Genomic DNA, 6,071 nt, shown 5'->3' on the forward strand with positions numbered 1-6,071 from the left:
TAATAAAAAGAAAACATAAAAGCAACTAATCGAAGTTTAATTTCCACACTAAATAAACACATACAACTGATAAAACATAAAGGCGCATGAAAAAGCAGTCATATAACATCAAAAGTAAGACAACTAGACTTACCAGTCTCAAAAGAGGGTTAAAACCCTATAAAACAACGACTGAAACATCAAATACGGTAAAATCAAATAACCACACGCTACCGACAATACATGAAGGCAGACGATCGGACTTAGCAGTCCCAAAAGAGGACAAAAACCCTAAAGGTATCCACTAAGGTAACTATTTTAAATAAGGTTAAAAGGTTGTGCGGGTGTGGAAGAAGCAACATCGGAACACCCTCACCCTAGCGGAGGAGAGGTTGCGGAGGAGCGGTCGAAATGGCCAAGCAAGGCTTCCAAATGAAGTTGTGAAACAAAAAAAAAACGTGTTATATACCCACAAAGGGTACAACCCTTAAAAGACAATTTACAATACAACAAGCCTAGCCTATAACTAACACTAAAACATAAAATACAAACCCGTAAAACCAAATCATATTATTAATTAATAATATATAAATACCTTTCATTTATCTAAACTTTGTATTAATGGTTAGTGGTACAATTCTAATTCTAGCATCCATGGTAGCTTATGAAAGACACCTCGTTTAAAATAAATTATGAATTGATTTGTGCTTAATTCATTTGTATTAAATAATAATTTAACTTTTTCTAATTTGATTTATTACATTATCGGATATGAAATTACAAAATAATATTAAACTAGTATTAAGCCCCTCGCATTGCGGTGGGGGCGTAAAACCGTGACAAATAGCACCAAGGTTACAGCACTGCTAGCGACCACAAACACTGAAGTTGCGACGTGTTAACGCGAAGAAATTAGACCGAAACATAAAACATAGAAAATCATAACTAAGTCGATTTAGGACTCATGCGTCACGATAAACCTATCAAACGGGAAAAAATAGACGAGTATAAAAACATTGAACCACACACACGTTGCGTAATGTTAACTCGCAAAATTTAGAACGAAGCGTAAAACAAAACGTAAAAACGTTGAACCACACATGAACGTTGTGTCGTGTTAACTCGCAAAATTTAGAACAAAACGTAAAATGAATTTTTGCGAAATATGAAAAGTATAGGGTACCAAAGTTGAAAGTAAAAAATTCTTAGGTTAAATTGACAAAGATAAAAAGCTTTGGGGTTAAAAGTAAAAAACCAAAATAGTTTTAGGTTAAAAGTGTAATTATATCAATTTTTTTTTTTTTTTTTGAAAATCTCCCTAAGTATAGAGTACAACTACTCTATGCATCAACATGTTAATAACATATAATGGATAAATGATATTTTTTAGATACGTTATTAAGATAATTAAAAAAATAACCCAAGTAAAAAAACATTCACAATTTGACCCAAACATACCAGCTTAATAATATAAAATATATTATTTGTATATAAGCAGTATTTAGTAATAAAATATCAAATAACATGTATAAGTATTTATAGTTAATCTAACTTATAATAAAAAACTCCAAATAATGACACATAACATTCTCTCCCTCAATCTCATAAATTTTATTTATATTTTTTTAATAAATTTCTTTTAATATTAATATTAATTAATAACCAATATATAGATATCATTTATTTTTATCCTTATCTTTATCTAAAATTAATAAATAACTTCAATTTTGCAATTTAAACCTTTTGTTTTTTTAGTTTTAACCCAAAGTTTTTCATCTTTTGCAATTTAATCTAAACTCTTTTTTATTTTCCATTTTGATCCACCATGCTTTTCATCTTTCCCAAGTTTTTCGTTTTATTCTAAATTTTGTGAGTTAACGCACCGCAACGTGCGTGTGGGGTTCAACAGTTATTCGTATATTTTTTCCCGTTTGACTGGCCCGTCGCGTCACATCTATTTTTCTGTGTTTGAAAAGTTCGTCCAACACGCGGGCCCTGGATGGACTTAGTTATTTTTTTCTATATTTTACGTTTCGGTTTAATTTCTCAGCAACGAGTGTGCGTGATTCAAAGATTTTACGTCTGCTTTTCGCTCGGCGTTATTTTTTTCCCGTTTTTATTCATTTTGTTTTTACGAGCTTTTCCGGTGTTGGTGGTCGCTAACAATGGTACAGTGTTGCTACTACTTAACACATGTTTATGACAACCGCTGCAACGCATGGGCTTAATACTAGTTAATAATATAGCTTAGCAGACTAAAATCACAAATGAGTTATCTAAATAAAATATTAAATTATCTTTATCTAATACTAATAAAAGAATCATGTTAATGTCATATGACATTCTCTTCTTAAAATTATATCTTAATGCCATGTGTCATTCTATCCTTTAATATTAATATTAATATTATTATTATTATTATTATTATTATTATTATTATTATTATTATTATTATTATTATATATTAGTATACAATTTATTAATGTATACACAACAACAAATAAATACATATTGTTATTATATCATATTAACTAGGATTTATCACCCGCCGTGATGCGGCGGGATCCATTTATATGCGTCACACTAAATAAAACCCAAATATTTACACCAATGTTGCATAGTTACATCGCCTAACGTATATATGAAAGACGTACAATATGAAGCTATACAAAATGTTGTACGATTTAAAGTTCATCACAACTTCGCATAAAATTCATCACAACTTAGGATGTCTTCCTATGGCTGACGCATCGGACTAAGTTGCTGAAAATAAGCTGTGAGAATTGGCTGGGATTTAATGTCGTAGACCTTTTGTAATGTTGTTTTTCTTTGTCCCTGTTCTTGTTTTTGTTGCTTTGTTCTTTTTGTTTGTTCCCAGCCTCTTGCTGGCTCTTTATATTTATATATAAAGTGTGTTGCTGTTAAAAAAAAACACAGTGTTAGACTATCTCCAATGTTATGTGCGCCCTTATGCGTCCTTAGCTGCCACGTCATCTGTCACATCATATCCTACAAATCCTTACAAACCCTCATTTCATCTACAACCCTACAAATATCTTTACCTTAATTAATTTCCACCTCATCACCTACTCACTACACACAATATTTAAACAAAACCTTTTTTTTATTTTTTTACTTTGGGTCCACTCATATCATCATCATCATCATACTCAGTAAATCCCAACAATAGCAAAGCTAACGTAGGGTCTGAGGAGGGTAAGAGACTGCTTCCAACAATAGAGAGACTGCTTCCACTCATATGTAAAATCCAAGAAAAATAAACGCCCTTGCAGAAGGGCTTTTTTTGCCACAGACATGTATGGACACACTTTCACATTGCTAAGGGCTATTAAGGATTTTAAAGGATTCACCACCAACAGGCGCATTGGAGTTAGCCTTATGTAGGTAAGTTGTGCAAAAGATGCACGTCTAACTGACGAACGACGAATTGTTCATTGTCCTGTAGCATTCAAAAGACTTTCTATCCAGCTTCTCCATTCATCAAGTAAAAGTCTATAAGATAAAAATAATATTAATGTCTATTTATGTAATCAGACCGTATACCATGTTGATTTATCATAGTAATGGACATGAAATATGAGATTAAAAAGGGGTAAATGACAATAACCGTGGATGTAGTGTTTGAATTAATCAAAGGTTGGTAGCTGTAACCGGTTGTAGCTTTCAAGCTTTCCTCAAATAGTTAAATATTGTTTTAACATAAGTATATAATTTTGATGATATGTTTACCATAAATAGAAGTAAAAAAGTTGGCATAACAGGGGAGTGGACCAAACGTAGGAACATGATCATTAAGTATTTCAATTGTTGGATTTTTTTTTCAAGCAGGTTTGAGATTATTTGCCTAAAACAAAGATGAGTACACATTATTTTCTTATACAGCAAGTGTAAGCATACATAACAACACATTCCAAAATTTCATATCATTATGCAAATGTAATATATGCAAAGGATAAATAGCAAAAAGATGGCATTGTCTACAAAAAGCTTATACCATTGTCAACAAAAAGATAGCATACGTCTCTTCGGCCGCCAAACAGGCTCTGCCTTCTAAAACTTGTATTCCGCTGACTCAATTCTCTATCATCCGCCCCTGCCTCCTCTCCACAACTTTCTCAATGGGCCTTCTAAAACTTGTATTCCTCTATCATTCATTTATTTGGTCGGGAGCAAAAAAGATGGTTTATTTATATTTTATTTAGTTCTTGAAGAGTGAACCGATCAACCTAATCTTAGAACGTAGAGCTTTTTATCGGTTGACCAAAATTTACATATTTATCTTGTTTCCCTAATCATATGTAGAGGCCAACTATGGAAGTGAATCAGTGATCATCTACAAAGCAACCAAGTTGTGTTGTGATAGCCCGAGTAAGTATCTTTTTCCACTACCCCTTATTATTAATCAAAATATTGTTTCTTCATAATTTGTCATCTCCGCTGAGGCAATATGCTTAAAAATGAAAAAGCATGCTTGTATTTTTTAAACAGGGATCAAACTTTAACCCTAGTTCTGAAATTACTGTTGCTATTGTTTTCTAAATCATATCAAGGGCATCTATGATACATACCTCAATTTATCTCTAAACTAGTAAACCATATGCAGTTTGCCCATAAATACCTAGACCAACCCTAGTTACAGTCCTGAAACAATTACTGTTGCTATTGTTTTCTAAATCATATCAAGGGCATCTACGTTACATGCCTCAATTTAACTCTAAACTAGTAAACCATATGCAGTTTGCCCATAAATACCTAGACTAACGAATTCATTAAAAACGAATCATGTGCACATGATGCTCTTTTTATACGGGCCGTTTAGTCATTCTGCAATCTTTTTCTCTATATTTTCCTTCACCACTGCTGAATTGTTTTTCATGTGCTCTCTAAAGCAATTTATCAAACAGGTTGTGTGCACCATCAATACAAACTTTTTCAACATTAACAAATTACCTCAAATCAAAAACCTAATTCAAACTCTTAAAATAAAATTAACTATTAAATTAAGTTTATATCATAACACAACTAATTACATCAAGAAACAAACAACAACAAATTAAATATAAACAACTACCTCCATAACTCTTCAACGGTGGAAGAAGGCGCGAACTACCCCAAGAATGCTCCAGCGGATGTTGCAGCTACACTACCGCCGTACAAGGCCTCAAAGTGACATCTTCGTTATGGGAGGAGGAGAGCACACCGCATATCTAACAAAAGAACTTCCGATCAGTAACCAACAACACAAAATCCACTTCAAAAACAATAATATAGCCGGATTATCACTGATAAACAATTCTATAACAAAATGCAAATGGATCTAAATATTCTCACCGGAGTTTAACCGAAAGTCGCATATTCGTCGGTCCAACAAAATTCAACCGATAAGACATCATTGAACGTCGATCTAACCGAAAAGGAGCATGCGGGGGGGGGGGGGGGGGGGAATTTACCGGATCTTTTTTGGAACCCTAGTCTTCGCCGTAATCTGTTTCTGTTGATGCAGTTGCCCAGTTTTTTGTCACAACTACCGTCAGAACCCTATACTGAGTCAACGGAGATGTTTCTTGGTCCGAATCAACTGACCTCATCAGAACCCTAAACGCCGCCGCGTACCTCCACCCTATGCCTCTCTATCTCCCTGTGTCTTTCTCTGTATATGCACTTTCTCTCTCTTAGCCTCTCTATCTCTCTTGGTTCACAGGGGCGCGTCGTTCTTTTGGTAACTCCGGTGAACGGAGCAAGGAGGAAATCTGGTTTTGAGGCCAAACAGGAAGATGGTTTTCTCACAAATAAAGAAAAGAGAACATGACGTATGTTTAGATGGTGATGAATCATCCACCGCCAGACATGTGTATAAAGCACAACCACATGTTCCTTTTTTTTGGAAAACACCCAAAGCTAAAGTTACAACCAACCCAAGCTCAAAATTGTTGCTAATTTATAGGTTTTAATATATCCAATTTATTAATCTATACATAAGTGTAGATAAATACATAATACATAGAAAAATTTATCTTATACTATTGTAGTATTTTATTTATTTATTTATTTTTATATTCATATGTGACATT

At 33.4% G+C, this 6,071-nt stretch overlaps 1 long non-coding RNA gene across 3 annotated transcripts; it reads right to left on the bottom strand.

Moving 5' to 3' along the window:
• Positions 1-2,563: 2,563 nt before the first annotated feature.
• On the bottom strand, positions 2,564-5,823 carry LOC118483365. Of its 3 annotated transcripts, none has more exons than XR_004870540.1 (3): positions 5,332-5,822; positions 5,072-5,207; positions 2,564-2,897 (listed from the first exon to the last, which is right to left on the bottom strand). It is a non-coding gene; the product is annotated as an uncharacterized LOC118483365 (long non-coding RNA). The 3 variants fall into 3 exon arrangements; XR_004870539.1 differs by having other exon boundaries at positions 2,564-3,492; XR_004870538.1 differs by lacking the exon at positions 2,564-2,897 and having other exon boundaries at positions 4,854-5,207; positions 5,332-5,823.
• Positions 5,824-6,071: the final 248 nt, after the last annotated feature.

The sequence above is a fragment of the Helianthus annuus genome, chromosome 10 (assembly GCF_002127325.2).
Source record: "Helianthus annuus cultivar XRQ/B chromosome 10, HanXRQr2.0-SUNRISE, whole genome shotgun sequence".
Lineage (NCBI taxonomy): Eukaryota > Viridiplantae > Streptophyta > Magnoliopsida > Asterales > Asteraceae > Helianthus > Helianthus annuus.